This window comes from Dipodomys ordii, unplaced genomic scaffold (assembly GCF_000151885.1).
Source record: "Dipodomys ordii isolate 6190 unplaced genomic scaffold, Dord_2.0 Scaffold102, whole genome shotgun sequence".
NCBI classification, from domain to species: Eukaryota; Metazoa; Chordata; class Mammalia; order Rodentia; family Heteromyidae; genus Dipodomys; species Dipodomys ordii.
In genome coordinates, this window is record NW_012267318.1 from 6,414,009 (window position 1) to 6,435,744 (window position 21,736).

General features: G+C 39.3%; 1 protein-coding gene across 1 annotated transcript in view; it reads right to left on the bottom strand.

The window, feature by feature from the left end:
- Stard13 (StAR-related lipid transfer (START) domain containing 13) overlaps positions 1-21,736 on the bottom strand; it is a 114,304-nt gene that overhangs the window by 55,823 nt on the left and 36,745 nt on the right. The window contains exons 2-3 of the mRNA XM_013027324.1: positions 16,464-16,535; positions 12,279-12,360 (exon numbers count right to left, since the gene is read on the bottom strand). The gene's annotated coding sequence lies outside the window, so the exon portion shown is untranslated. The remainder of the gene's footprint in view (positions 1-12,278; positions 12,361-16,463; positions 16,536-21,736) is intronic.

Here is a 21,736-nt window from a genome sequence, read left to right on the forward strand (position 1 = left end):
ATAAATGACACTATTGAAGGTCTGGGCCAAGGAAAAAAGTCAAGCTTCAGGAAAGTGAATTCAGAATGTAGGTCAGCAAGAATTAGCTGAAGGTAGCATCTTAGTATTCAGGAAAAGAGGGTGACTTGTATTTTTTGTAAAGAACTGTGATTGGTTTTCAAATAAAGGAGGTGATTGATAGTTAAGAAAAAAGGAGGAAGTTCTAGCAAATACGAATAGGTGCTTGTGGCTCATGTCTGTAATCCTAGCTATTCAGGAGGCTGAGATCTGAGGATAGAGGTTCAAAGCCAGCCCAGGCAAGAAAGTCTGTGAAACTCTTTATTTTTAATTAACCAGCAAATTCAGAAGTGAACCTGTGGCTTAAGTAGAAGAGAGCCAGCCTTGAATAAAAAAGCTAAGGGACAGTGCCTGAGTCCTAATTTCAAATCCCAGCATTGGCAGGAAGGAGGGAAGGAAGAGAGGAAGGGAGGGAGGAAGAGAAGAAGGAAAGAAGGAAGGAAGGAAGGAAGGAAGGGAGGAAGGAAGGAAGGAAGGAAGGAAGGAAGGAAGGGCAGGAGGGAGGGAGGGAGGGAGGGAAAGTAAGAAATATTAAATGACCTCTGGACTTAGCAGTTTGAGAGGACAGTATCAAGAAGGTGCAGACAGGGCAGAAATTTGAGGGAAGAAAGCTGAGACCTGAATAGATCCTAAAAAAAAAAAGTCGAAAACATTCTCTTAAGAAGTTATTTAAGGAAGACAGTGACAAGAAATTTTGAGGAGCAAACGCATAATATATTATCATATAATATTCTCTAACATAAAGAAGCAATAAAATGACTTGTGAACTGACAGATTATTTGCTTCCAAGTTCAAATCCTACTTAACACTTACTAAAGTTCTGCTCAGGACAAAACTGCAAGCACCAATAGCCCATAACGGACAGTGGAGTAAGATGCAGTTTCCTCTATGGAGCCCTTAGAAACTGATAGAACAGCTCGTGCATGTCCAATTGACCACCGCAGGAGTGAAGCAGTGCTCAGGAAAAGAATGAACTCTACATAGACTGTCAAAGGCATACAAGGAGAAGGAAGGGAGAGGAGGACTGAGCAGTGGAGGAATCCTGCTACGAGCAGGGAGACTGTACAGGGTATTGCATGTTGGAACGAGAACAAGGCTGCAGAATAGCAGGTGGCAGAGATGTTGAAGGGTGACTGGGAAAAGCCTAGCCTACAATATCAGGGGCCTCACCCACTGTCCGGGAGCCTGGGGTCACACACAGAAGGTCTTCCTAACAGACTCAAGTGAGGAAAACTGTAGGGCTTTTTCCACATTCATAATTTAGATTCAGATCTTGAGCATTTAGACAGACTTCAGATTGGTCATGAGGTCTTCCCATGCTGATTTAATGGCCAGTTTCCTGGGGTGGTTCTACTATTCCTGCCAAAGGCACGGGAGGAATAACAAGCAGGGTTATAAATTCATCCCTTCCAGGGGATTCTGACTCAATTCCAGCAGTCTGAACTTCTCACCCCTGGTTCCTGTGTCAGAGGCAAGCCCTATCATTGAAGGAGTGTTCTAGGTGGAGCTCTTGGAGACGTTTAGGAACTAGTCACTGAAGACGTGCTCTGGACCCAGGCATCAAAGGCCAGCAGGCCAGGGGCAGCCCCTCCCTGTGCTGTAGCTAGCTGCAGGGCATGGGAAAGGTCTTCCAGCCCAGGGAATTCAGTCAATATGGGGAGCAGGTTGGATGTGCTATGCCAAGCACACAACTCTAGTTGGTAACTCCCTAGACATGGGTATTTCAAAAGCCACTGGCCATCAGCAAGCGGTAGGACTGTATGGTGACTAGGGGGGGAAATAAGCATGTAGTTGGAAGTCAGCAAGCTGCTGTAGAGCCAACCAAGAAAGGCTTTTTTTTCCCTACTCTGCTTTCCTTTCTGGCTGTTGTACCCAGTGGTCAGCTTACAGTATATTAAAAAAATGAACTCTGTTCCAGTCCAGAGCCACAAAAACAAATGGCTCTTGAGTGAGTTGTGGGGGGAAAATGCAGGGGCAAAGACAAGCTATTCAGAAGAAAATTAAGTATGTGAATGTTGTCAGGTGTGGACACAGGTCTGGAACGGTGTGATGCTGTTTAGCTCGCAGATGAAAATAATTTTAAGTAAGCTCTATGCTGTAGTCATTAATATTTCAGAGATGAGCATTGACTCTACTGGCTAGTCAATAGAAGATGATAACCAAAGAGGACCAAGTTTGGTAAACAGCTAAAAAATATAAATAAATAAAAACAAAATAAAAATGATTGAATTAATAAGGAAAGTGCAGGCTTTTTAAATTTTCAAATTTTTACAGTTTTTGTGTTTTTTAGCTCAATCTTACATTCACAGATGTACTAATATGTATGTTCACATACATATATAGTCATATATATGTATTAGAAAAACTGGATGGGTATACATTGCTTTTGCTGTGTTTACAACACTTACATCTGATTCAGATAATTTTGCTAGTGAGAACTTAGACAGGGTTGAAGGAAGGGTCACAACCATGATTTCTAAGAGAGGTTAAAAAGTTGGCAATAGAACAAAACCAACCCAGTGGTAACTGGATGGTTCAAAGGCATTTTGGGCTCTCCTTCCCTTCTCCTGCTCAGTATTAGCCAGCTGGAGTCCAGACTTCCTCCTGCTCCTGTCCCTGCTGACTTCACCCACTCTCAGGACCTTCAGAGTCTCACACATGGGTGCCTTTGCATCTCTGTCTCCTATGGAAGCTCCAAGCAGATCCAGGTGTGAACACCCAGCCACATCACAGGCATCTTCACAGAGGCCCGACCCCCACACCAGCCCTTCAGCTTCTCCTGAGATCCTCGCTTCCCTTCTGGGGATTTTCCGTGTCTCAGGGGAGGGCATCTCCACTATTCAGCTGCTCATACCAGAAATCTGGTCACTTCCATTCTGAACAGTAGCAACAAATACAGACCCTTTCTTTCCTTCCTTCCTTCCTTCCTTCCTTCTTTCTTTCTTCTTTCTCTTCCTTCCTTCCTTCCTTCTTCCTTCCTTCCTTCCTCCTTCCTTTCTTCCTTCTTTCTTTCCCTCTCTCTTTGTTCTCATTCTTTCTCTTTCTCTCCTTCTTCCTTCCTTCCTTCCTTCCTTCCTTCCTTCCTTCCTTCCTTCCTTCCTTCCTTCCTTCCTCCTTCCTTCCCTCTCTCCCCCTCTCCACCTGGCTCTCTCTCTCTTACTTTTTTTTTCTTTGTGAGGCTTGAACTCAGGCTCTGGGTGCTGTCCCTGAGGTCTTTTGCTCAAAGCTAGCACTCTACTACCTTGAGTCACAGTTCTTACAGTTTTTGAGTGGTAATTGGGGATAAGAGTTTCATGGGGACTTTTCTAAAGCCCGGGCTGACTTTGAACTGTGACCTTCAGATCTCAGCCTCCTGAGTAGCTAGCATTACAGGTGTGAGCCATCAGTGCCCAGCCAGACTCATTCTTCATAACTTGAGGTGAACATTAGATGGGAGCTTGGTGTACTTCTGCATCAGAATGACACTCACTGAATGCTAGCCACTATCTGCTGGCAAAGCAAGGCACTTCTAAAAGCATCAATACTGCAGTTCAAATACTTAAATTAAAAAAAAGAGAGACTGATAAGTAAATAAAATTAAAAAGATAAACTCTGGGGGCTGGGAAGGTGGTTCAGTGCTAGAGTGCTTGCCTTGCATGCCTGAGGCCCTGGGTTCGATTCCTCGGCACTACATAAACAAAAAGAAAAAAGCCAGAAGTGGTGCTGTGGCTCAAGTGGTAGAGCGCTAGCCTTGAGCTGAAGAGCTGAGGGACAGCGCCCAGGCCCAGAGTTCAGGTCCCATGACTGGACCCCATTCCCACCCCCCCCCAAAAAAAGATAAACTGTCTTTTTCCTTCAACCTCCTACTTAATTTCACAGTTTCTTGTCTATTACTTATCAACCTTTGAGCATGCAAAAGTCAGATTGAGTAGCCGTTTTAGAATATGAAAATCAATGTTTCCATTATTTATATTCTCTAGAAATCCCCTGACTTTGCCCTTTCCATGTCTGAACCATCCATATCCCAAGTCTATTCTCATATCAAACATAATGGCAGGGTGGTGACTTTTCATGGCAGGATTGAGAGTGGGGATAAAGAGGCCTTTCTTGGTTGTTAAGTTTAGTTAAAGACAATAAAAATAAATGCTCAAAACAGCCACATCAAAATTGCTTTTGGGTGATTCCTATTACCGTTTTGTTTTTTTTAGATTTTAGTGGGCAAATTATTTTTATAGCCTTCATTTCCTCTTCGTACATTGAGAATGCTGTTAGGTCTTGTCTTCTAGGGCTGCTCTGAGCATTCAGTGAGTAAATACTTGTAAAATGCGAAGCACCTGGCACATTGTGACAATTCTGTATTTTAAAGAAATAGAGTAACCACTTGTTGGGGTTTGTGCTTATTTAAAGTCTCAAGATTTTAAAGGTAGAGGTGACCAAAAGGATTGTGTAAACTTCAATTTCATTCTCTAAGTGACTTGTCCAAATTAATGGTTCTATATTGTTATACAATGTAACGATAAAATAAATGATCCTATGCAATCTCTGTGATGACTCATAAAGGAGAAATATTTACTGTATTGATCAACATTCATGAAGGCTATCATTATTCATTAATAGTATTAACATATTCAAATCTAACATGGACCTTTGTGTATAGTGGTGAATTTAAATATTTTTGTTAGTACCCGCCCCCCTTGTTCCATAGGAAACGCATGGTAATTTATTATTCTTTTAAATATGAAGGATATAGTACAGCAAAACAAAACACCAAGAAGCAGGTACTTGAAAAGTATAATAAGGGGTCAAGGGGAAAGGGATAAATGAATGAAGAAGAGATGGGGGGGATTGCAATCAAGAATCCAATGTATATCCTACAAATTTAAGAAGAGGATGGGAGGGCTGGGAAGGTAGCTTAGTGGTAGAGTGCTTGCCTTGCCTGCCTGAGGCCCTGGGTTCGATTCCTCAGCCCCACATAAGCAAAAAGAAAAAAGCCAGAAGTGGCTCTGTGGCTCAAGTGGTAGAGTGCTAGCCTTGAGCTGAAGAGCTGAGGGACAGCGCCCAGGCCCAGAGTTCAGGCCCCACAACCGGACTCCCCCCCCAAAAAAAAAGAGAAGAGTATGGAAAGGTGTGGATAGGGGAGGAAAGGGTGAGAATGTTGAAAGAGGTGACATTGATCAAGATATATCGTATTCATAAACTTCTTTGTTGAATGGCAACTCCTCTGTGTAACTACTTAAAGATAATAATAAAAAGAAAAAACTTATGGAGGGCAGAGATATCCCATATAGTCCCAACCAATTCTATAACTATGCCAAACAATACTGCACACCAGAGATAACCTTTACTTTATACTGTTATAATTAATTAGCATTTATTAGCAACACAAATTTGTAACTACTTTTCTGGCCTAACTCAGAAATTCAGAGATCAAAGCCAGGTGCCAATGGCTCATGCCTGTAATCCTAGCTTCTCAGGAGACTGAGATCTGAAGATTATGGTTCAAAGCCAACCTGGGGAAGAAAGTCTATCAAAACTTTTGTCTGCAATTAATCAATTAAAAAAAACCTGGAAGAGCACTAGCCTTTAGCAAAAAAAAACTCAGGGGCAGCATTCATGCTCTGTGTTCAAGCCCCAGGACAGGCACAAAAAAAAAAACAAAAAACTTCAAAGAACATATTGAGCATGGAGGTCCTATGTTAGTAGCCCAACTAAGTATGGAAAATATATTGCTGTATTGCTTCTAAATGCATTGCTTCTTAAAAAAAAAAGGCTCATACTGGAACTTTGCTTTGCTGCCATTTGCCTCAAAGGTGACAGCTTTTGCAAGAAATGTTGATGCCTGGCTCATCTCTATGTTCTGAAAGAATTATAGTTTCAATCAGGTTGCCTAGTCAATTAGATTTGCAATGAGCAATTCATGACTCACAGAAGATATATATTGCAATTAAGGATTCACTGAAAACATGGAAACTGAATTTTCGCTATAACAATAGGAAGCATGCTCTTCCAACTTGCCATAGCAAACCTTTAACAAAGTGCCTATTGTGTGCTGCTAGCCCCACAGGGATGCTTGCGCAGCTGTCATTCTGAAGGTTCACATCTTTCAGAAAGAGGAGCAAATCTGTTTAGTTTGGGGGAAGTAAAAAAAAATGACAGCTACAAAATTAAAAAAATGAGAGCTATACACCCACATAGTTGGTATTAGAGCTGATTTCTTTCTACGGTGTACATCTTAGTACAATATATATGTTGAAGCTAATGTTTAAAAAGACACTCTTTAAAAAAAACTCTCCATTAAACGGGGACTTGAGCCATGAATTCACTTACCTACATAAGGAGAGACATTTATAGCAAACCATAGTTGAGTACAATTCTTGTCATGGGTTCTTTTTTAAAAAAACAAAACAAAACTCCCCAAAACAGGAGTCTCCAGCTTTCTTGCCTGCCTTGATCTACCTTTGCAGAAGCTACCTGCCTTCTGGCTATGATTGCTCCCACCAGCCTGCAGTGCCTCTTCATTTCAACTATGCATGGGAACAGCACAGCCCACAGAGCTTTCAAAATAAATCAGGAGGTCAGCTCCATCTCTGTGTCTATAGTGCACACAGAAGAACATGAATAAAATTGCTCCCCTTCAGTGTTCTCTTGGCAATCATCATGACTTACCATCTGAGTGGGAGAGGGTCTAATTAACCACTCATCAGTCTCAAAGTTTGAAAAGCGCTGTCAATCCCCTGGAGCTGGAGAGCTTCCTTCTGCCTGCTTTCCTGCAAAGCAGGAAGTCTGTGTCTTGAAGAACTCACAAGGAAGGGAAAGAATTCCACATTGCTGCTGCTGCTTCTTCTCCCCTGTCTACCCACTCCACCCACTTCCTTTGATCCACCCCCTTGTGACCATTCCTTTGGCCTCTGTTTTACCCGTGGCTGCTATGCCCCAAGCATCTCAGTTCACACACCTCAAGCCAAATGTTTCCCTTGCTTCATAATATTTTTGGAGACATAGCTGACCTAAGAATTGTTCCAATTACAACAGCCTCCTGCCACTCTCACCATTTTTTTCCCACAAAGTAGGCCCTCATCAAGAGAGCTGTGGTGTGTAGCATTGCTGACCTTCCTCTTGCTGATGCAGTAAGGTCTTTGGGATGGATCCTGCTACTGCTGTGTCCCAGTGGGTCTTGCATTTTATAAGAAAAGCCTTCGTGATTTATTGTTGAAACTAGTGTTATTATTTAGAACTTTATTTCTCCAAGTTCATTCTCATAATGTGTATGAAACCCTTTTTATTTTTAAGAGTGTAGACTTCGATGGAAAAAGTCCATAACTCGTTCAAGGCATTTGAGATTCAAAGATCAGCCCTATGAGCCACATAGGCCATTTTGTCCATACAACTTTACACACAGAAACAGCCTTTGCCCCCTTTTCTTTATGACTAAATTTTTACTTAAAATATGAAATGAAATCTTTAACATTTTAGAAAGAAAATCCTAAGGAGAGTACAACAATTTGTAAAGATTGTAGGATACAATGAAAAGATACTAAAATAATTCCATTTTAGCAATAAGCAAATGGAAGTTGAAATGATAAAAAGCAGTCCCTCTACAATAGTACCATAAACAAGAAATTCTTATGTACTATCAAGTATGTGTGTGTGAATACTATACATATGAAAACTATATAGGTAAACTATACTATGTGAAACTATGCTAGAAACTATAAATCACTGTTGACAAATCAAAGGAAACCTACATTCAACGAATCAGAATATTACAATTGTTATTTCTCCAACTAAAATATTCAACACAATCCAAATCAAAGTTACACTGGGATTAAAAAGCAGATATTATATGCCATTTTTAAATCTTAAAAGGGAAGGCAGAGTCACTACAACAGCCGAACAATAGGAAAAGAACAAAAGTGGAATACACACAGTATTGGATCCCAAGACTTACCTAACCCTAACTAATCAAGACAGTGTCATACTGATGAATCAATAAACAGAGGAAAGCAGAAAATGAATGCATTACCATGTGGTCAAAGAAATTCACTGAGGATAGTCCTACCAATCTAGAGTTCAAACAAGTGATGTTAATATACCAAAAAGAAAAGAATTTTGATTCACACTTGTAGCTTGAAAAAAATATATATAAACTCAAGCCAGGTGCTAGTGGCTCACACCTATAACCCTAACTACTCAGGAGGCTTACATCTGAGGATTATGATTTGAAGCCAGCCCTGACAAGAGAGAACGAAAAAGAAGGAAAGAAAAAGAAAGAAAGAAAGAAAGGAAGGAAGGAAAGAAGGAAGGAAAGGATATATAAAGGAAGAAGGAAAGAAAGGAAGAAAGGAAGGAAGGAAGGAAGGAAAGGATATATAAAGGAAGAAAGAAAGGAAGGAAGGAAGGAAGGAAGGAAGGAAAGGATATATAAAGGAAGAAAGAAAGAAAGGAAGAAGGAAAGGAAGGAAGAAAGGAAGGAAGAAAGGAAGGAAGGAAGGAAGGAGGGAAAGGATATATAAAGGAACAAAAAAAGAAGGAAAGAAAGGAAAGAAGAAGGAAAGAAAGAAAAGAAGGAAGGAAGGAGGGAAGGAAGGAAGGAGGGAGGGAAGGAAGGAAGGAAGGAAAGAAGTCTTATCTCCAGTTAAGCAGCAAAAGTTAGAAGTGGAGGTGTGATTCAAGTGGCAGAGTGCTATCCTTGAGCACAAAAACTGTCAGAAAGTGTCCAGGTGCTGAATTCAAGCTCCAGAACTGACAGACATGAAAAAAAGGTCTCAAAACAGATCATCATAGACCTTTAAACAGATCATAGACCTTAATATTAAAACAGAACCTTGTAACAAACTAGTGAACTTTTATTAGGCTAAGATCTTAGATATAACATTAAAATATGAAAAATAGACAAATATATTTCAGCAAAATTAAAGACTTTGCTTCTGTGAAAGACACTGATAAGACAAACAAAATGCAAATCGTATCTGTCAAGGGCCTTATATCTAGAACAGTCAAAACAACCCTTCACAAAACTTAGTAACCAGAAAGCAATACAGTTTAAAAGGGATGTAAGATTAGAACAGATACCTTTTGAAAGAGGAAGAATGGCAAATAAGCACATGAAAAATGTTTGAGAACATGCAAACTAAAAATCACAATGTGCTAACACTTAAGCATAGAATGTTCAAAAATAAAACAAAAATTGATAATAAAATGTAGAACATTTTGAGCCTCTTATATTTTGTTGATTGAATACAAAAGTAGGATCATTTTGAAAATGTTTATGGTTCTCTTATAAAAATAAAAGAGGAGCCAAGTGTCAGTGGCTCAGACTTGTAATCCTAGCTACTTAGGAAGTGAGATCTGAGGATGTGGTTTGAAGCCAACCAGGGAAGAAAGTCTGTGAGATTCTTATCTCCAATTAATCACCCCAAAATGCCATAAGTGGAGCTGTGGTTCAAGTTGATTAGCGCAAAAAAGAAAACACACACACACACACACACACACACACACACATGCACACACACACACATACACACACACAAAACTCAGGGACAGCTCCCAGGCCTTGAGCTCAAACTCATGCCCACTTACCACCAAAAAAACAGTGGTTTATCACATGCACCCACAATCTCATTCCTGCTTTTATGCAAAAGAAATGAAAATATATGTTTAAAAAACTTGAATGAAACTCCAAGAAATAAAAAGCCTGTATACTAAAAATAGTGATTTTTTTTACTGCACACATATACATGTTGCAGTTCAACTTAAAGAAAATACACAAGGGTCTCATATCTAAAATATACTTGGAACTCAAAAAATTAAACCACCCAACAACAAATCTGCAAAGAAACAACTGCCCAATAAATAAGTGGGCGAAAGACTTAAAGAGAAACTTCTCTGAAGAAGAAAGAAGGATGGCCAATAGACACATGAAGAAATGTTCAACATCCCTAGCCATAAAAGAAATGCAAATCAAAACAACATTGAGATATCACCTCACTCCAGTTAGAACGGCAAAAATCAAGAACTCAAAAAAAAAAAAAGCCGGAAGGGAAGGGGAAAAAAAAGAAACTTACTTCATTGTTGGTGGGAATGTAAACTTGTTCAACCACTTTGGAAAGCAGTATGGAGGTTCCTCAAAAGACTTCACATAGAACTCCCCTATGACTCAGCAATCCCACTTTTGGGCATTTACCCAAATGTTTACAAACAAGACCACACTAAAGCTACCAGCACAACTATGTTTACTGAAGCATTATTTACCATAGCTAAGATATGGAACCAACCCAGATGCCTCTCAGTAGATGAATGGATCAAGAAAATGTGGTATATATACACAATGGAATTCTATGCCTCCATCAGAAAGAATGACATTGCCCCATTTGTTAGGAAATGGAAAAACTTGGAAAAAATTATATTAAGTGAAGTAAGCCAGGCCCAAAGAAACATAGGTCCCATGGTTTCCCTTATTTGCAATATCTAGTATATGTCTGAGTCAAGCGGAAAAGGTCAGATAATGTGATGTCAGGAAAATGAACCCTTAGATATGTATTTTAATGTTTTTTCTTTCATGCATGTGTTTCTAACGCATTTATAAGATTATCTCTTTGTTGCTTTGTATGTCCCTCCCCCACAGTATAGCCCCTGCTTCACTATATTTGATGTCAGTATAACTTGTGGAGGAGATGGGGAAAAACCAGTTGTTTAAGGACACAGGTGGACCTGTTGCAACAATGAGAAGTACAAGTTGTCATGTCCAAAACGAGCTTTACAACGTCGGTGTGGGGGGGGGTAGGGGGGAAAGGAGAAGGATTGGGATTGGGGGGGGAGGGGAGAGACTGGGAAGGGATGTGAAGGGTAAACCAAGGAGGAGGCTGCAATGCTTGGTAAGAAATGTACGCATTATCCTGCCCATGTAATTGTAACCCCTCTGTACAGTATGTTCACAAATAAAATAAAATTAAATTAAAAAAAAGAAAATACAAATATTACAAATTTAAGAGGAAGAATACAATGATATGTAACTTATAAATAGAAGTTATTTTAAGATGCCAACTACCAACGATACACTTGGGAGAGAGGAAATAGAATGAGGTACTAATTGAACAGTAGTAAGTGGAATAAATACTTCTGAAGAGAACTCTGCTCTTGCTTGGCATGTGTCTTTGACATGCAGAGGAAGGAACATTACTTTCCCAATTCTCTACCTTTAAAGTAAGAACCAAATCATCTATTGATCTAATTAATTCTCATAAGTAGCACTTAGTGCTTGTTTACTTTTCTAACTTATGAGAAGAACTCTTTGCTTTTCTGTACCATAGGCTTGTTACTCAATCTCATGGTATCACTTTCTTACGGACACAAGATTTTATTTCTTAACACAAATCTATTTTCTCTTCATATAGGAACTATGGAGTGACAGACCAGCTTGTGAATAAAAAATTATACATATATGAAGATTCAGCAACCTAGAGATTAGGATAATTCTGATGTACTATTATAATGTATAGTGGTTTCTTCTGTGTTGACAAAAGTTTTACTCATCATTATTTTCCCCTTAAATTAAATTCCCACCTTTTGTATGTCATATACAGAACTGTAAGGTTCTTTAGTCTAGAACAAACTAAATGGCCTTGATGAAATGATTATAGGCCATAATTAATACTTATTTCCTTCTCTGACTTCTCTCCTTGGTTTAAGTCAAGAAACTTCAAAGTCCTACAAGAGAGAATTCTACTGGAGAGAATTTTTCATATATATGTCTTTGCCACCTAATAGCATCTAACATAGACCAAAAGCTTAAATACACTAGCTTGCTGATATAGTTAGCTGACCTTCCATTTTTCAATTTAAGGATAAAATCAGTTAACTGCAAAAAACTAGTCAAGTTTGACACATGCATGGGGTTTTCCAGAGCTTTCCTTGACCACTCGTTGTGGCCATTAATCTCTCATCCTATGTTTAATACATGCAGAAAAAATTTCTTTTTCTTTTCAATCTCCCCTTCTCTCCTTCCTTTTTTGTCTTTATTCGAATTCAACATCCAAATCTCTCTACTAATATATAAACCCTAGGAAAGCAGAAACTGGTTATAGCCACTTCAGTATTCCTAGAACCTGAATCTTAAGGTGCCTGGCACCTAGTAGACACATGATAAATATTCACTTGTTAAATTTGCCCCTCCATTTAGTGATACCTATCTACTGGAGAGTCACTAATGGAAAGAAACAAAAAAAATACTTCACACAATTTACCTGTAAAGAGGTTCTACAAGGTCCTTTTCAAGAAAATCATGATCATTCTTGACAGCCACAATGTTGATGGGAAACTGTGAATCTAAGAGGAAAAGGGGGAGGCAAAGAGGTTTATGCACAGGTTGTGTCTAAATGGGTACCAACATTTTCAGGCCACCAAGGTCTGCATAAACTACCAATCTTAATTGCAGTCATTGCCCATTCTGCCCATTATCATTATTGGTGGTGTTTAAAATAGCAGGCAATTTTATTTTTATCACAGTAAATGCTTTTGAGAGTACAATGTAAGTGGGAAATATGAGAATAATCAAGAGCTTGACCTTGGATAGGATTAAATACTAAGTGCCTGCATTTTTCTAGCTCATCCTTATTGCAGACAGCTGCTGATGCAGAGTTGGAGAAGAGCTTTTCCATTTTCACCATCCACCTAAAGCATAGGTCACTGACTTTTATCCTGATGATCTCAGGAAATACTTAGTTTAGCAGATTTCTTTTTCTTTCAAAAAGGACATTTCCCAAAATACCTGAAGTTCAATAGTCTCAAATGTTTTCTTTTGTAGTGGCATTCTGAGTCACTTTGAAGTGTCAGAAAAAGAGAAGAAGGCATTCCAACACCACGACTTTTCTCCAGCAGCCCAATTGTGCCAGCTTGGAAGGTCATTGGCAATATTTAGAACATGGTATTAGTTTATGGCACCTCATTTATATAGGCAGAACTCTGGAAATCATTGGCAAGGGAAGTCAGGGTCAAAGTTAATGACATTGGTTCATTATTATTTTCCTGATGTTCTTTCTCTTTCCTCTATGTATCTGGTGGTACTGGGGTTTGAGTTTGCCCCATGCACTTGTTAGTCAGGTGCTTGAAGACCTATCTATAGTCCTTTTTGCTCTGGCTACTTTTGAAATAAGGTCCTGCTTTTTGCCTGGGCTGCTTGGATCTCTGTTCTTCCTATCTATCCTTCCTGGTATGACTAAGATGACAGATGCATTTCTCTATGCTCAGGTTTTTCTATTGAGATGGGGTTTTTTTTTTGGTGGGGGGCTCTTGGTTGGTCTGCAACTACAATCCTTCCTGTCTTATGCTCCAAGAAAGATTACAGGCATGAACTACCAAGCCCAGATCTCATATTTTAGTATCTAGACTTTGCCAATCAGGCTAAATATTAGTGTATTTAATATTTAAATGTTATTTAACCATTAATGTGAGCTGGAAGTAGTAACAATTCTACCAGGAATTGTGTTTCATGCCCGTAATCCCTGCTCCTTGGGAGGCAGCCAGGAGGATCTTAAATTCAAGGAAAGCAACGTAATGTTTTCAAGACCCTAGCTCATAAACAAAATATAGACAAAAATGTTTTGAGGCATGGCTCAAATGGTAGAGAATTTACTTGAAGCCCTGGGTTCAATTCTCACCAAGTAAGTAAATAAATAAATAACAACAAGAAAAAAAGATGTCCTCTCCCTCTGGTAAAATAAATGATTAAATTCTAGCTGGTCCCCAAATGGAGACAATCTCATTCTACTGGCAAGTGAGCTGGTTAGAGCAAGAAATATAGACAGAAAGCCCAGCTGCCCTGGCTTCAAATCTTGACTACTTCTTAGCTATATAGTTTCAGGCCAGTCACCTAATTTCCTCTAGGACACTGTGTCTTCATTTGGAAAACTGGAAGATGATAATTATAATCTCTATCTTATGGTGGTATCTGGATAATAATGAATAATGTAAGTATTCTGAATAGTAGACCTGGCATGTGGGAAGCTCTTGTAAAGAGTATTTATTCCTATTGCTATCACATTTACTCAGTTCCTAAGGCTTGAAGACAAGGTCCATTTGTAACATAGACCTTTATGGACTCGTCATGTGTAAATCCCATGGTGTTCTGAGTTTCTAGAGAAGTGACACTAAAGAAGAGGTACTCACTGAAGGTCAAGAGACGGGGACTTTAAAGTTGTTCACTTAGAAGAGTCACTTGTCTAGTCTTTTTCTGGTCAGTAAATTGGTGGTGAAAAGTGCTAAGTGGGAGATTTAGCATATAAAAAAATCTTTCTTGTTTATGCTGAACACCAGTGGCTCATGCGTGTCATCCTAGCTACTCAGGAGGCTGAGATCTGAGGATTTTGATTTGAAGCTAGTCTGTCAGGGAAGTCTGTGAGACTCCTATCTCCATTAACCAGGAAACAAAAACAACACCAACAACTGGCTGGAAGTGGTAGAGGGCTAGCACTGAGTGAAAAAGCTAAAAGATAGTGCCTAGGCTCTGGGTTCAGTGCGCGCGTGCACACACACACACACACACACACACACACACACACACACACACACAATCTTCCTTGTCTAAAAGATACTCCATGAAGACTTTTACAGAGATTCTACAACTTTCAGGAATAAGCTCTCCTTTGTCTTTACACAATTTTTTTTAAAAATTAGAGAAAAGTGTTTTATTTTGTTGTTAAAGGTAACATTGAGTGTCCAGATAAAGTGACAGAGTCATCTGTTAATACAGGTTGATTTTGTTGATTCTTTCCCTCCAACACAAACTTCATGCCATCAGGAAGGGATGTTTTGAGTGTGAGGTATCCTGTTTACCTTTGCAGACCCATGCGCACTCCATTTGTCTACATCCTGCTTCATGCCCTGAGATCCCCCTGTGTGGTTGGATGGCATCCAGCGGGACTCATGCCCTCTGCCTTCCTTTTGTAGTTGTCACTGGGAATCCTTGACTGAAATGGGAGGAGGAATAGGAGGGCAGGATCTTTATGCACAAGAGAGGGCACCGATGGCCAGCTCTGTGCTCATTCCTAGGGTCTTCTCCAAGGATCCTCTCTGCTGGGCTCCAGCACCCACTCCCTTCACTCAGGTCTAGTGGAGTAGCAGTTTGCTGCTGTGTGGCCTGGATAGACAGAGTTATATCCTGTCTCCATCTTTGGGATGAAATGCCACCAGCAAAAGTCCTCCATTGAAGAGCCCACTTATGTCAGCTGCTTACTGTTGGGATGCAATGAATTCACAAGTGTAAGAATGATCCCAAAAAGGAACCCAAACTTTGGTTCTGATTTCAGATATAAGTGAAATACAGGTAAGTACATTTGTTAACTGTCACTTAAATAATCCATAAAAGCACTAGCAATAAAATCCTCTTCCCAGAAACTGAGGAGAATGACATCTGGCTCAAATTGTTCCTTCACATGTTTTCCCCTTTTGTACTAGGGATTGAACTGAGGGCTTTGCGCATCCGAGGCAAGCACTTTGCCACTGAGCCATACTTCTAGACTCTTTTAGCATTATTTTCAAGGTTGGGTTTTGCTTTCTGCCTGGGCTGGGCTGGGTTGTGATTCTCCTTCATGTGCTTTCTTGTGGCACTGGGGATGACAGGGATGCATTATTACACCTAGCCACTGTGCATCCCCCAGAGCTGGTATAACAGGTGCATACTACTGCACCCAGCCACTGGCTGAGATGGAATCTCTGAATCTTTTAGGACTAGGCTGGCCTCGAACTTCAATGTCCCTATTTTGACTTCACAAGTAGCTAGGATTACAGACTCGAACCCACTGAACCCGGCACTTTTGTTTTTCATATAAACAGAAATAGGTGAAACACATTGTCATGATACCTCTAAGAAAACAATTTAACAAGTAGTTGTAGCCAAAAAAAGAAAATCAAAGAGTAGTGAAGGAAAAAAAAACGAAAAATACAGAAGAAAGGAAAAGCTGCGGATAGTGGCAAATTGGAAAGCAGAGCCTGACAAGAATCAGCAATGGGAAGGTAAAATGAGTTTGGGAAATGATTTGCATTTCCAAAGTGCTATCATAATAAGCTTTGACACTACTCAGAGTGAGGAGAGAGGAGGCCAAGTGGGAGAAAAGAAAAGACTTGGAAACCAAAACAAGCCACAGGGTCCACATAACTCATTTGTATTCTCTTCTTAAAGAATGAAGAGAAATAGCCAGGAGCTGGTGGCTCACACTTGTAAATCCTGACTATTTAGGAGGTTGAGATCTAAGGATCAAGGTGAAACCAACCAGGAAAGAAACATCCTTGTGACCCATATCTCTGATGAACCAGCAAGAAAGCTGGAAATGGAGCTGTGGCTCCAATAGTAGAGCAAAGCTGAGCCACAAAGCCAAGTGGGAGTGCAAGGCACTGAGTTCAAACCCCAGTAATGAAGACAAAGGCTGACTTACCTTCATATAACTGAGCATATTGCGGAAATCCAGCTGCTCGGAGCCAGTCACATGCTTCCTTTGCCTCAATTTCTGAAAAAATACAAGGGGAAAAAAAACCATGATGAGTACAACAGCTACATTCTGCCTCATTAACCATAGAGAGTCTGCTGAGCTCTGTGAGAGCTCTTACACCGCAAAACCTTTTCCAGGTATATCTGCGAGTTGGCCTTCCCAGAAATGGGCGTAAAATGGACAGGGAACACAAAGGAGCTTGTTATGCATCTAACTGAGATTATCTTCACTGGGAACCCATAAGTACAAGGATAATAACAAAACCACACACGCCAGAATACAAAGGCTGAGTTTCAGGCAGGAAAAAAATACCTTATTTATACATCAGGGAACCAAGGAAATAGAAAGAGGAAAATTGTTACAATACTCTTTTTAATGGATTTTTTAAACAAAGGCTTTTTTGTTTATTTTGTTTTTACTTTTGTTTAGTTTGCTTGTAATATTTGGAAAAAATGCGTTGAGTATTGAGTCATTGGTAAAATGTAGCCTTATAAATTTATTTTTTTTGGGGGGGGATCCGGTCGTGGGGCCTGAATTCTGGGCCTGGGTGCTGTCCCTTAGCTCTTCAGCTCAAGGCTAGCACTCTACCACTTGAGCCACTTCCGGCTTGTTTCTTTTTGCTTATGTGGTGCTGAGGAATTGAACCCAGGGCCTCATGCATGCAAGGCAAGCGCTCTACCACTGAGCCACCTTCCCAGTCCCGCCTTATAAATTTTTAAGCTTCAGATTTGTATTTTGTTTCAATATGATACAATGAGTAGAAATGAGAAAATACCTAATTTCCAGACATGCTCTACACTCTACACTCCAAATGCAAAAACAGGCCAAGAGTACTTATTTAGCATTTCTCTATTTTTTTCACACTTGGGAAAATGAGAGATCATGATCGTGTAAGTCTGAGAAAATGTATTTTCTCATGAAGAAAGGTATTACGAAAATCTAATGTATTATTATTTCTTTAATTTCACTGATGTTTTTCATTCCCAGTGCATTATAACAAGATGTCCATTCATCAAACACATTGGAATGATTTCAAGCTCAAAGTGCTATGTGGAATCGAAACACATTGAGAACTGTGTTTGATGAGGCTTCCTGAACCAAGAAGGCCAAGTTCAAGAGGTTGATATGTCCCTGGGCGTTCATTTGTGGATTGGATGGACTAACAGTCAGCCTGACCACCTGGCTGGGGAAATTATGAGTGAGATAGACAGAGTCTAAAGTGTGTGAACCAGGTCACTGTTTGACCTTTTGAATCCTGGATCATTTTTCAACCCATAACTCCATTAGATAAACATGAACCCAAGGGAAAAGAAGTTCATCTGTCAAAAGTCCACTTTTTCCAAACAAAATTTAACAGCCTATCATAACAGGTCTCTACCAAGGCTTTCCTCTGCCATTGTGATGGACTCCTGTTGGGCCATGTTTTCATTTACTGTGATGTGCATTTTCCCTCATAGTTAAGGGGCTTTTGGGGATGATTGCACACACACACACACACACACACACACACACACACACACAAATTTACACTAACATCAGCATGGACCTGAGACTGTACCTTTACATTGAGAGTTCAGTGTCTGGACAGCACTACGTATGATGTGATTCAGCCATTTGGTATAATATTAAGGAAACAGACCAAAGGCCAGATTTTATCCAGCTCCCAGAGGAGGGGCAAAAGCAACAGTTCCTGTCCCACTGATCTGGTTTGAAACTTGTCAGTAAATTTAGGGAAGCAGAGACTTTAGTGACTCCTGCTGTAAAGTGTCTGTTTCTCTTAGCATCACCTAATCTGTGGTTATCACAGGAACTGATAACTTTTAAACTCCAAGTGTTGTCACTGGTTTGAGGGTCTTTTACATAATTTTAAACAGCACAAATCCAGCATGCACTCATTCCTGCCCCCCCATTGTTTGGACATAATGTGGGCACAAAGCTGGGTATGAAAGCTTTGGCAAATAGTTCTATCAAGAGAGGAATCTGTGATCCCCTAGGGCCATTCCAAGTGGAACTTCTGCTGCTTTGTACTACACTGGCTAACTTGGGTCTTCCTTTTGGAAACTCCAACAGACCATTAACAGATTGCTCAAACATTTGATTTAGTAGTCATTTTAGCGTCCTATGTGAAGGTACTACCTTGATAACCATAGGCGTATTTCAGAGCCTGGAGGAAATGCATATTTTATTTGTAATACTTGCAAAAATGTGTTGAGTTTGGAATCATCAGTAAAATGTGTCTCTATAAATTTTTAAGCTTCAGATTTATGTTTTGCTTCAATATGATACAGTGAGTAGAAATGCAAACATACCTAATTTCCAGACATGTTTTAAATTCAGTTATGATTCAGCAAGTCTTTAAGGGTAGGAAAGAAGTTCGAATTATGTCAGTACTATACCTTTTTCTGTTTCACTATTGTTTTTAGTTTGATCAAAAATGTGGTGTTAAGCAAGTTCTACTCCCAAAGAACCAGGTAATAAAGAAAAAATGGAGGACACCTGGAAGATATGGTCTTCACAGCATAGAAAGCTCGAAGAAGAGCAGGAAGTGAGCCTGAATCAGTATGCACCCACCAGGCCAAGGTAACACAGGAAGCACAGACCTTAGAGATGTAAAGGATGACAAGATGGAGAAGTGAGCATCCAGAGATCTTTCTAGAAAAACTCTTCTGGAACTGAAACTGTGGTTGAACAGTGGGTTGGAAGAGAAGCTAGTTAGAGAAATTTTATCTCTGAATAACTTCATTTTAAGGTCTAGAAAACTCTACTTTTACCAAGTAGTCATCTCATTGGTTAGGGATCGCTTTTCAATATAAATAAAAACTTAAGATTGCATTCACAATAAGATGAATTTTTGCTCAGAAAAATAAACCTTTAATTTTATATTTTTTTTGCAAGAACAACATTTGATAATAATGTGAAATCTTATCCATATAGAAACACAATCAAATCTAAACTAGAACCATCTAAGCTAACCATTCAAATAAGCTGAAGTTTTAATGATAGGTAAATATTGAGCTTTTACATCTCAGAATCAAATGACAACAAAAACTGCAATGTGCAAATGTAATAAATCAGAAGTCACATCACAGTCATGGTAGGTGGCTTCTTGAGTCATGGCTCACTTCCCAAACTCAATTGCCATGCAATTTGCCAAAATGTCCTTCAAACTCTTGCTCTTCTTTTTCATTATACAATAATATCCAACTATAGTTTACCTAGCAGATAATCCAATTCACTTGTGATGCACTTACATGAAAGTGAAAAAAATGGAGTAAGATATTCTTTGAAAATGGAAGCCAGAAATTGGTAATAGTTAAACTTTATCAGATAGCCATTAAGCCAAAAACTGTTAAAAAAAAAAGAAAAAAGAAAAAGAAAAGAAAAAAAAAGAGACAAAGAGGCTATGAGATTTTAATGAAGGAAACAACTCATCAAGAGGATGAGACAATCGCAAATATCTATGCCCAACATTACAATACATGCCCAACATTACAAGACATAAACATATAGAGCAAATTATTAAGAGATCTAATAGGAGGGATTTATTGCTAGCCCTATTTCTTGGTAACTCAAAGTCTTTACCAGCCAATGAGATAGTAAACATATAAAACTATCTAGCATAATCATCACTACCAAACTTGATTTTGCCTATCAAACTGAATTGAAAGGGAGATCTTCCAATTGCTATTGATCTTGCACAGTCCCCACTAACACCCATCATCCAAGTGCTAATGTGTCCCACAGGGCCTTTGTTTGCAGTGGCCAAAATATAAGATAATTAAAAAGAAATCATATTGCCAGTGCTCATTTCACAAAGATCTACCTAATGAGATTTAAATGATATTTGATGAGAAAAGGAGGAAAATCTCTTTTTTAATGTGCTCTTGTTAGCCAGTATCCTATTATGTAAAAGTATTAAGAGCTATTAAAATCACATTTTAACAATTTTATTTGTTCCCTATCTTCCCCTGTAGTAGCTTCTGGGCTACAAAGCAAATTGTCAACTCATTGCAACCTTCTTGCTGTAAAAATCCAAGTTGTGTAGTGGAACCAGAGAATGTCAATGGACAGAAGGACTTGAGTTTATTGCTCTACTGTACTACTCCTTTATCTTCACGGAGATAGACTCTTAGTGGATGCCTGAAGACATACATACATACATACATACATACCAATCCTAATATGTGCTATGCTTTTCAATCTGATAACTAGCATGACTACTAAGTGCCTGATGGGCAGGTAGCATATACAGTATACATACACATCCCAATTGTGAAAGAGTGTAATGAGATTTCATCATTTCAGGACAGTTCAAGGTTCAGAACTTCTACATTGTTTATTTCTGGCATTTTCTATTTCTTCCTGAGGTTCACTGTAAATAGCTGAAATTGTGGAAAGTGAAATTAAAAAACAGAGGAGTGAGGATTAGTCTAGTCTCCTGTGGGAAATGCAATCCATTTGGCTGGGTATTGTAACAGGAGAGTTTTAAGTAGTCTATGTAATAATCATGTCATTTTTTAGTATACCAAGTATCCATTTTTGTCTTCCCAACACTTGTCCTCACTTTTGAGAACAGAACCTCTCTGAATCTTCTGTGAGGTCCACAGCCCTCTCTCCTTGTCATACCTGACCTCACCAATGCCATTGACGTGAGGATGATCTGCTTCTTATCCATGGTCTTCCCTTTGGACTAGAGAGATCAGGAGCTTTGGAATCTCAAGCCAAGAGTCATTTGGTGGCTGAAACCAACTGGTTGAAAAGAAAATACTCTTTAAAAGAAAACTGGGGGTGGCTTGATCTGCACAAAAAACCAACAGCCTTTTCACTGGTTGACTCAACAAATTCGGTAGATGGTTTGGCCCTAAGCCTCCTCTTCTGCTACCTATCTGTGATTCCAACTAAGACAAAGTCACTGGCTTTGCCTCAATTTTGCTTGCTGCACTTGGGAACTAACTAAACTCCTCATATAGAACAATATAACTCCTAATCTGATTGAGAGCCACTTGTTAAGGATGTGATGGGACCTGGGTTCAAACACAGACCTGTTTCTGGGGATGTGGTCTCAGTGGTGCCCAAGGTGTCATGTTACAATGGCATAAGAACCTGGCCTATGATATGACAAAGCATTATCATGTTTCCTAATTTATATGTTGAGAGTTTTTTATTAAATATTTTAATTTTGATTATAAAGGTGATGTATAGAGGAGTTACCATTTGAT